At 39.6% G+C, this 10,646-nt stretch overlaps 2 long non-coding RNA genes across 2 annotated transcripts; one reads left to right on the top strand and one right to left on the bottom strand.

The window, feature by feature from the left end:
- The first annotated feature begins 93 nt into the window (after nucleotides 1-93).
- On the top strand, nucleotides 94-1,427 carry LOC137124200 (uncharacterized). Its single transcript, XR_010913926.1, has 3 exons — nucleotides 94-206; nucleotides 290-449; nucleotides 966-1,427. It is a non-coding gene; the product is annotated as an uncharacterized lncRNA (long non-coding RNA).
- Nucleotides 1,428-4,496: 3,069 nt separating this feature from the next.
- On the bottom strand, nucleotides 4,497-10,522 carry LOC137124201 (uncharacterized). Its single transcript, XR_010913927.1, has 4 exons — nucleotides 9,070-10,522; nucleotides 8,597-8,771; nucleotides 8,430-8,489; nucleotides 4,497-4,632 (listed from the first exon to the last, which is right to left on the bottom strand). It is a non-coding gene; the product is annotated as an uncharacterized lncRNA (long non-coding RNA).
- Nucleotides 10,523-10,646: the final 124 nt, after the last annotated feature.

Raw genomic sequence — 10,646 nt, 5'->3', positions numbered from 1 at the left:
AAAGAGGCACAGGGCCTATCAATAATTAGGGTTAATATGATCTCACTTGAACTTGAGAGGGGATGTGTAAGTTAGCTCTTCACAGTTCTTGCAAGTGCGTGATGCACAGAGAGAAAGAGAGATAGAGAAGGATAAAGCTGTGTGTCATGTGTCATGAAGCTGCTGTGTGATGGTGAACATTTAATTGCTCCTGTAACACACCTGGGGTAAGCGCTTAATTGTACTTTTGAGTCAGTGTGTGAAATGAGAGGATTCGCTATTGATGGACAGCAGGTGATGAACTTTACAGATAAACTTTCTGCTGCTGACACAAAGCTGTGGCAACCAGCGCACATAGATGGCATCTCCATTCACTGAGCTGGAGTTGTTGACGATCATGTTTTCTCTCCTGGTTTTTACCCTCTTCACACTTACTGGGATGCTGAACGAAGACTGTAGATGCTCGAATGGTACAAGTCCACACACACACACACACACACACACACACACACACACACACACTGCTAATTCATCTACAAAGCAGCCTGGTTTTATTTTTCTTATCTATTTAAATATAATAATTGCTTTATTGTTTTTAAACAATCGCTATTATTCGCTATTCGCTATTATTATCTAATGGTTTTACTTCAATGGGTTCATTTTAAGTAATTTGCTGGATTAGTCAACACCAGACAAACCTGTTTTGTCATATGACAATGTAACCCTTTGTATTATTTATCACAATAATCTTAAACCAGTAGTAGGTTTTACTGGAGCTTTTAACGAAATTTCATATTCTTCTTCTGTGAATGAATCTGGCTTCAGAAAAAGTTAGATTTTAAAATGTATTTTTTAAATAAATAAGCCTGTTCAAAACCCAGTAAGGCCACAAACAAGTAACTTCTTACTAATTTCTGTATGATATAGTTATGTATAAAGAGTTTGAAAATTAAAAGAAGTGACAATTTTTATCTCCCTTCCATCAGGAACTAACGGACAACCACAAAGCAACGTGCTGATCGTTTAACTCCAGTTGTGGTTTAAAGCATTAAACACTTCTACAGTCAACAGTGAAATTATGCTTCCTGTTTTGTGCCGTGTGACGTGTCAGCCAAACCCTTGGAGACCAAAACTGGAGACTGTGTGTGTGCATGCGTTGTCATTTACCAGAACAAAGTCTGAACAGTGACCACTGAATATGTGTGTATGTGCATGTGTACTTTGTTATAGGATCCAGTCTTACGTGGTTGCAGGATAAGGCACAGAGGAGTGGCCTAAATGACACACTGTAAAAAGAAATCAATAAAAAACCCACCTGCTTCAACGAAGTGACAAGACTGTGTCACATCTGCTTTCTTTCCTCTTTGATAAATTGTGTGCACGTGAAGATACATACAAATTACATTATTTTAATCTTCAGATCTGGAAATTGCTGATGTCATTCTTCTACCGGTAAGTCTCAATGCATTTACCTCATTTTTTCCACTTTTTTCTTTTGTTGAATTTCTCAAGAAAGGAGAAACAAGAAATCTGAATCAAATTAAAGTCATCTGATTAAAATATGAAGCACTGGGGAGTCTTTTTCAAAATCTAGGGCAGAAACAAAGGGTGTGCTGACAAGTTTAGAAGGAGATGTCAAATGATCCTGCAGGAATAAGATATCTGAATAAGTAATCAGGGCTCAAAGGGTGGAGCTTATGTGAATGAGCAGATTTACAAAAATGAACAACAACATATGAATCATAAGCCATCTGTGTTTGCTCATTATGATTCACTGAGTCTCCCAGGGATAATGTTAAATTACATAGTGCGACATAAATTATACCTGTTGATATCCTATTTCAAAGCAACATGAAAACCAACAGCATTTTTATAATTTCAGTAAAGGTCCTGGCCTTCGTTTACTCTACTTCAATATGCTTTTATACAAATTTTCAAACTCGGGATTTGTAGTCTGATTACTTTAAGGGTAACAATAAAAGGGTACAAGTTTGATTAGAAAGATTAGTTTTCATTATCAAACTGCTGAAAATGAAAAATTCATTTGGCAAAGAAATGTTTTTTTTTAGATCTAAAACTTGTGTCTTTACCAATTTATTTGATTTTAGCACTGACTCTCTTATTCATGTCATGTCATGTTCATGAGCTTCTTGGTATATCCAACCAGTCATTCTACAGGATAGTGAATTTCTTAACTTAAAGGACACACATTTACATAAATGCCATTAAACTTCCCATTGACTTCCCTATATCAAAATATCTCTCTAGTTTTAGCTGAACAATGCCTCCAGAAGATATCACCTGGAGGAACCTTCAGTTCAGATTATGAAATCTTGATGCTCACACTATGGAGTTTGTAATTATGGTCAACCGGCATTTCCAGAGTTTCCCAGGTGACATCATCTGAACTTCTAATTAAGTAAAACTCAACCGGGTGATGTCATCTGGACTAGAATTTAGATTTTTATACAGTAAACAGATATAACTTGGCACAACAAAAAGCATTGTGGGTAGATAGAGGATGGTGTCATTACAAACCAATAAAGGACATGTCACAAATAACAAGGTTATCAGGCCCTCGGGTGGAGGTGAAGTGGTACTGCATCTTAAACTGTACATCACTGCATGTCAAGTACTGTATGTGATGCAAGACGATGTCATCTGTGCTGACTAATACCTTTATTTTTGTATGCAGATTATGTGCATGTTCTAGGACTCTGAGCAACTTTGTATTTAGCTTTACGTTCTATAGCCGAGCTGCTGTATTTACAAGTACAAGTTGTCAATCAAATTTAAGTAATGAACATAAAAAAGATTACAAATTCTTAGTGTATAAACTATAGAAATGTATATTTTAATAAGCATTAAATTCAAAATGAATCTGCCCGAATCTGATTCAGCTCTGAAACGGCTCTGCTTTGCTCTTTTTGTTCCTCCATGTTCTTCACAGCCCTTCAGGTATTGGTTCTCATGAAATTAAATAAATAAGACACTGTAAAACTTTGAAATCAAGCAGAAATCATTGAAATTCTCTGAATGGTTAGAAAATTCTCTGCACTGCAGTCACAGGAAGCTTACACAGCTCCTCTCCATATTAACAGAAGTTAAGAATATTTCTACTAGAAAACTTTGAAGTTACTGCATGCAAGTTTTACTTTAATATTGCTACAAAATGCATTGACATGCCTTTAATGTTTTGTGGTGGACAACTGTGTAGATGGAACTGCCATTTTCTAACTTTGAGTTGACCTTCATCGTTATTGCCTTCGTCTTCTTCTCCCTCTTCACCTTGGCTTCAGTCTACATCCAACCAAACAAAGCCCTTCCAGGTACCAAACCTCTTGCCATCAGACACAAATATACACAATGTCAGGTTTTCTAATATTGCATTTGCATGTGAATTGTCTTTCAAGTAAAGGTGTCCATGAAACAGAGAAGTCCACACCCATTAAAAGGAAGCAGCGAGTGATCACCAAGCAAGCTGAACAGAATCCGTAAAGTCGGAATTCTTTATCTGCTGGATTTTCACTGTACTATAAAGTTCTCCATTCATTTATTTTAAATTAGAGCATGGCTCCTCCCAAAAGCATGAAGGGAGATGAGGCGTCCTTCATAATGATAAACTAAAATTATTTTCCAAACCACCTAAAGAGTGAGAAGACTTGAGCGAAGAGAAACAAAGAATTCACCTAATAATAAAGCAAGTGTAAAGTAAAGCAAGAGTTTCACACCTATAATTAACCATTTATTACATTTCTAGAAGAACAAATTAATCTTCTCTTCACCTGAATCTGTTTAACATTATACAGAGAGGTGTTTCTGTTGTATAGCTTAGTTTACATTATGTAAATGAGGTGGACAAAATAATAAAACACAGTAAGGTAGTAACTAGGGCAATTCCAGACTTTTCTTTTGTCTGGGGATTTTTTTACAGTTATAAAAATCTGACGTCTTCTCATTTTTGATGGTTAATTTCTGTTGCAAAGCCATGTATAATCTATGATTTAAAAAGGCTAATATGCAAGTGACAATTTCTTTGAAGATTAAATTTAATCTGCAAAGCTCCCAATTCCAAAACTCAACTGAACTTTCTACAACAACAACATCAACAGGGCACCACAGTGGTGGAGTGGTTTACAGCTTGAAGGTCACGAGTTCACATCCCTGGCTGGCCGTGGCTTTTCTGTGTGGAGTTTGCATGTTCTCCCTGTGCTGGGTTTTCTCCGGTTTCCTCCCACAGTCCAAAGACATGCCTGTTAGGTTAATTGGTGATGCTAACTTTGCCTGTGAGTAAAAAATGTTGGCCGTGAGATAAACTGGCGACCGGTCCAGGGTGTACCCTGTGCCCAATAACAGCTGGGATAAGCTCCATTTTCTGTATCTACTAATGTGTATGTCAGACAGATCTGTATTGCAGTGCTAATATCAAACCACATCCTGGGTTTGCTAGTCCAAAGTAGCCGGCGTGTCTGGGTTGGGATTTTACAAACCCAGTGACTTTTGGCCTCTGAAGCCCTGGTAGAGTGATATCCTGTGGTGGTAGAGGCCGCTCCCTGTTGAGTTTGCCCCTTAACCCCTTAGCCCTCCGTCATTTCTCCACAGTCAGTTGTCTGGATGCCAACACAGACGGGGGTGGGGGGGGAAGAGGAGCTCCTGAAAAACAAAAATAAAGCCAAAAATATACTGTTATGCTGTTATTTAGATCTTTGTCTTCACTGAACTACAGGAGAGAAAACAAAAAGCACTCGGTTAATTTGTGTTGTGTGATGTGTCCAGATGATTCGTGTATTGGGTATTCGGTGCTGTTCATGTGTATATGGATCCATTGGAGTCTGTATTGGGCATTTGAAGATAAGGGGTCTTAAGAGTCATTAAGCTCTGCTGGGCCTCGGGTCTCATTAACGCTTGATAACGTTTGGCATGACAACAGACACACAATGACTCTAACGATGGACAATCACCTGACCCATCAGATCGCAAACAACACCCCTACATATCCCAAAACATTCAGACGGCATGGCACATAATGTCTCTGCTACTCTTTCTCTCACTCTCATTTTTATCTTCTTCAGTGACTGTATAAAGTCAACTCAACTTTGATTTTCTTAGCTAGAGTAGTTAGTTGTTTTAACATTGTACTCACAAAAAGTAATAGCTGAGGTCTTGAAACAGCGAAACATCACTACAAATACTGTTTGTCCAACTACTCAACAAACACAAACCCATTACGGGGAAGACAAATAGATATTTTCATACACGAGATGGGGGTCATAAAAGGTCAGATTTGTTGAAGTGTGATGTAATAGTTATAAATTAAATCTCTCTCAATATGTAATTTTATATTACAACTAGTTATTCTTTTTATTATCAATAATTTGGTTGGTTTTTAACATGCATAACAGAGCAACACTGCAAATTGTGGAGCACCATGTTTAGTCATATTGACTGAACAACAGATATCAGTTTGTTTTCTTAGTTTTTTTTTTGTCCTTTCGGCTTATCCTGTGAGTTCAGGGTCGCCACAGTGGATCATTGTCCGCATGTTGATTTGGCAAAGTTTTTACGCTGGATGACCGGCACTGCACAGCTGGGGATGGGAAGGGCCTGTTAGGGGTTCAGTGTCTTGCCCAGAGATAGCCGTAACTAGGGATCGAACCACTGACGCTGTGGTCTGTGGACAACTGCCTTACCAACTGAGCTGCACATATAAGTGAAATCACATAAATCACATAAGGAATGATTTTCTTCTCTAAACCCTTTTCCATGTTAGCTGTCAAATGTATATGTCTGAAAAGAATTTAGAAATAGACTAAAATTCGAATAACAATATAAAATCAATAAAATTAAAGAGTAAACTATATAGTATTTAACTGAGCTTTCAGTAATTCAGACATTGATAATTAATTTTAAATGTTTTTAATCAACACTATAGCTTCTGCAGTGTAAGGATTTGCTGCTTGTCTATATTTTATATCACCATAGACTAAAAATCACTGTCACTATAAACTGAGCATCTTAGGGGTTTTGTCACCTCGGGCTCTATTTTTAGCTGAAACGCCATTTTAGTTCAATTGTTTTACAAAAAATTGGCAGGGACATTTTGTTTTGTAGCAAACAAGCACACAGGTTGAGGTACTTGATGTTAATTATCATACACCAAAGCTTTACCTTTAACAGTGGAGTGAGGTTCAACTATGGAGTGCAGCCCTGTTTAATGAGAGGTTCCCTGTGTGTGTTTGTGTGTGTGTGTGTGTCTCTCTCTCTAGTAGGGGAGTGTTTGTGCAGGCTGGGTAATCCCTGTAAAGTTGTATAATCCCCAGGAAGAGCAAATATTACAGCACGCTCTAATCAGTCACACAGAAAACCTGGTGGGGAGAATACCCTGTTTTGAAGGGCAAATAGAAAGGCACGCAGACAGAGAGAACTGAGATTTGGCAGCAGTTGTGGGCAGTGGATACCAGGTGGCTCTGAATGACAATTGAAACTGCATTAGCATATTCAAAAAGGGAAAATTAAAGTTTTTTAAAAGACAAAGGGAGCTGATATGCAAAGTACAGCTTGCCAGAGACAAAAACTACATACCACAGCTGAGTGTTTGCAGCAGGATGAAGATGTATTGAATGTGTGTGTTTGTACAAGACAAAATCTATGAGGAATCCGTCTCATTTCAAGCAACATTTTTGCAAACACAATAAAGCAATAAAAGCAACCTTTCTACAGACATAATAACACTAACACAGGCACACCACAATAAACCCCACAAACGGACGTGACTCTGTTTTTTTTTTTACTAGTTTTCCGGTTTAAGGAGAGCTGACGGCGCAGATGCTTGTTCAAAGTCTATTTTGAGCCCTGTGGTCCATTAGTGTCCTGCTGCTTCTCTAATCCTCATTCACATGTAATGGCTGACATTTCATCTTAATGTGTTAATTCATTAGCTGGGTGCTGAATGGAGAGTCTGAGTCCACAGAGACGGCTGTAAGCAGACACGCTAATGAGTCCCCACACTTCGCAAAGCCACCGGCAACTCCAAAGCTAATGCCAAGTAAAATGAGTTATCTACTGCAGAACAAATTCTCTAGAATGCAACAAGTGACAACCTGCATGGCTCAGTTTAGTTTGAACATTTTGATATTATGAAAACAAGACTTTCTGGGTCAAATACACTTGTAATACCCTACTGTAAAACTGTCATACATTTGTACTAGCTGAATGTGTAGTGTTATGCTAGTTATGTAAATAATAAGAATAGTAAAAAGTATGTGTATTACAAGGTCTTCAGAAGTAACAAAAACGGTAAAGTGAAAAAAGGTTATAGTCAATTTTTTTAAAAATTATATCAGTACAAATGTTTGCATCACCCTTGATAACTTAATTAAAAATGTACTTTAATTTTCGATTAAGAAACTTTTAAACTAGCTGTGTGCATCAAATAATTTGTTGATGAAATGATATGTTGATTATTAAACTCATTTTCCCATTTTAAATTAACCTTTGCACCCAATGGTATAATATTTGACAAATTTAGATACTTTGAACTGCTAGACTTGGCACCAAAAGAGCACAGTTGTTCAACAAACCAGCAAATCTAATCAGTATCTTTCACTATCTTTCACTACTTGACAGTGTCAAATAATCAGTGTAGCAAAGATTTTTCAGTCGGTTCCAAAAAAAGTGCAACACACGGTATAAGAGAAAGTGCTGAAAAGATAAAGGAAACTAAGATAAAAACTAAAGAAATTCAGTTTTATTCACTGATAAAATCTAGCAACCAAACAACAACAAAACAAAGACAGACACATGCAGACAGACTAAGGCAGCAGACAGAGGCACAGACAGACAGCCAGGCTATCGTTAGTCTGGTGCATCTCTGGATTTAACTCAATCAAGTCCCCTGCCCTGAGCTGCTCAGTGCAAACACCTCCTCTACCAGCGTCCCCTAGAAGGCCCAGATGTGTGTCCTCCTCAGCGCGGGGGTTAGGGGTTAGCTGGGGATCCTGACTCTTGAAGTACCTGCTTCTTTCAACTACAGCTTCTTTATTCTTTGCTCTAATAATATGGGTAATAAATCAACTCTGCCTGCTTCTTCTACTCTCTTGAAACACAAATCTACCCACGCACTCACAAAATGCAATATGCAGAGGGACAGGGTATGTGTGCAAGGGACAGTTGGAGGAAAGGAGGGGGCTTCCTGTCATTTGAATTACACTCTACATGTGGGGTCAATATGTGCACTGCTGAAGTGTGTGTGTCAGGGGTTGAGGTGGGGGGGGGGGGTTCTGTGGGAGCTACACCCCCTCCATACTCCCTCCTCCCTCTAAAAGCCTGTATAAAGGAGATGGGGGGAGAAGCACCTTTGTCACTTTGCTCTCGGACACAGAGACAATCACACTCTCACTGGACACACAAACACTCTGGACGCCCACATTCCTCAGGCACATACTGATTACCCTGAGAAAAGAGGTTCTTAAGCGTGCTGGATTCTCCCCATGGTGGGCCTTTTGGCTGGACTGAAAAAGAAGAGAAGAGACCACTGAATCACCCTGGGCATCATCAGTCCAGCTCTAATCACAGCCAGAGGGATTCTCCAAACCTTTGGAAAGTAAGCATTACCTACGTTCTTCAGAGTTTGACTGCCACCCAGCCATGAGGGTCTTCAACCTGCTCTACGTGCTCTTGCTGCTTGCAGCTGCTGCAGCACCCATCTTCTCTCACAGGCCAGGTAAGCATCACAACACCACTTGTACTTTCTTTTGGAGCAGAGTATTTGTTGCAAACCAAAGCAATTTTTTCTTGGAAGAAAAAAAAAGACCAGATCAAACAGGGGTTCTGAATCACTACGCATGTAACCATAGCAACAGTACATGTTCTTAAGTACATTAATTCTTGCTAACAACCATGGTTTGAGCAAATGGCTACAATTATTTCAAATCGTAAAAAATAAAATAAAAATAGAGGGAAGTCTAGAGAACGCGCAAGAAAGTTAAGCCTACTTAGACTCTTCCGTTAAGATTTTAAATATAACAAAGCACAATAATAATCCACAAGGAGAAAATAGCGGTAAATCAAGATTCGGCTAAAACAACATACGCTGCGTTCAAGTCTTTTTGGCTTATCCCGTGAGTTCAGGGTCGCCACAGCGGATCATTGTCCGCATGTCCACAGTTCTTACACCGGATGCCCTTCCTGACGCAGCCCTCCCTGAGTGCTTGGGACCGGCACTGCTCGGCTTGGGATGGGGATGGGCTGTTAGTGTCATAGCCTTATAATAAATACGTATGTCCATGTTTAGTATCGAAAGTGTCAGCAAATGGGTGTTATATTAGGTGCAAATAGATCAAACGAAACAATTCATGGAACCAAAGAGTGTATGCGGTGTTCTCATACAAGTGCGCCATGTCTTAAGAGAGTAAACATTATTTCATGTGGAATAACTTCATGGTAGCGTTGCTGCTAAATATAAACGGACGTTTTCTGCCATTGCAGAAATGCAACTCTGTATTAGTAACGCCAGCGTGTCTTATTAGGTTTGGATGTATAACTTTAGTAATTTGTAACTTTAGTCTGATTGTAAACCTGCGGTCTGAAAAACTAATCCACAAAATGTTGCTCCTGGCTGTTGCGGCAGGTGCAGTTTTGCGCAAATTTGCTCCTCGGCTTTGCGGTCGAGACAAATAGAGGTTGATAAGAAGCTGAGGCTTTGCGACGTGATTAAGTTCATGTAATGATTGGGGGCGGTGGGGGAAAGCTGGTGTGGGGAGGAGGAGGAGGAGAGGGGAGGGGAGCGGAGAGCCGCCGGGGATCGCACAGCGACCCCAGTGAGTCCCATTGTCCCCGTTTGGAAGGGACTCCTGCGCGCCTTTGTTAGTCATGGTGTTAAAACGCCATGCAAATACCCGAGCTTTATTAACATGACATGAAGCTGCAGAGCCAAGTGTAAAGAAGCCTATGCCTTCAGGCGTGAGGAGCATTTTTTTTTGCAGAGGTACTTGGGGGGTAGAGAGGAGGAGTGGGAGTCATAAAGTCATCTGCCAGTTTATCTCTTCCTGGGCTTGGCTAGAGGTCTGTGAACTGCAGGAGTCAAAGTGGATTTATTAGGGACGTTTAAAAATAATCATGTGTTAGGTCTGGGTCCCAGTTTATTAGAAGGGGTCTCCCTGCTGTTGGCAAATGAGTCCAAACAATAAAATTCATGAAAGTGGGGCTTTGCAACAGTCAGCTGAGGATAAGTGGCTTAATAAACAGGCTTTGTTAAGACTCTAAATTGCACTAACTTTGAAAACTGTCACCTTTGAAAAGATTTTTATTATTTAAGCTTTTGGGTGTTAAAAAGCCTGTGCCAAACTTTAATCTCCTCCATTTGGGAGTAATTAGGCCTGTCAGGGGATCTCAGGGGTCCACTGGCAGGCCTAAATAACTCTTAAGGATGACTTTTACACCTTAAACTACATTTAATAAGCAGATAGTCTGCCTACTTGTAGTGCAATACAATACATACTGTGCATCTCCTGTCACAATTCAGTGTATTACAACTAAAACTCTTCCTCCCCCAGATTTCCTGAACCTAAGAAGAAAATACCACAGACACCACTGCCCACACAGACGCTGCCTACCCCTGCACTCCAGAGTACCCTTCCCCTAAGGTAAGAGGTGCAGTCATACATGTG

Source organism: Channa argus, chromosome 3 (assembly GCF_033026475.1).
Source record: "Channa argus isolate prfri chromosome 3, Channa argus male v1.0, whole genome shotgun sequence".
Taxonomy (NCBI): Eukaryota; Metazoa; Chordata; class Actinopteri; order Anabantiformes; family Channidae; genus Channa; species Channa argus.
The sequence above is the reverse complement of the archived record's forward strand: the minus strand, read 5'-3'. Positions and strand labels throughout refer to the sequence as shown.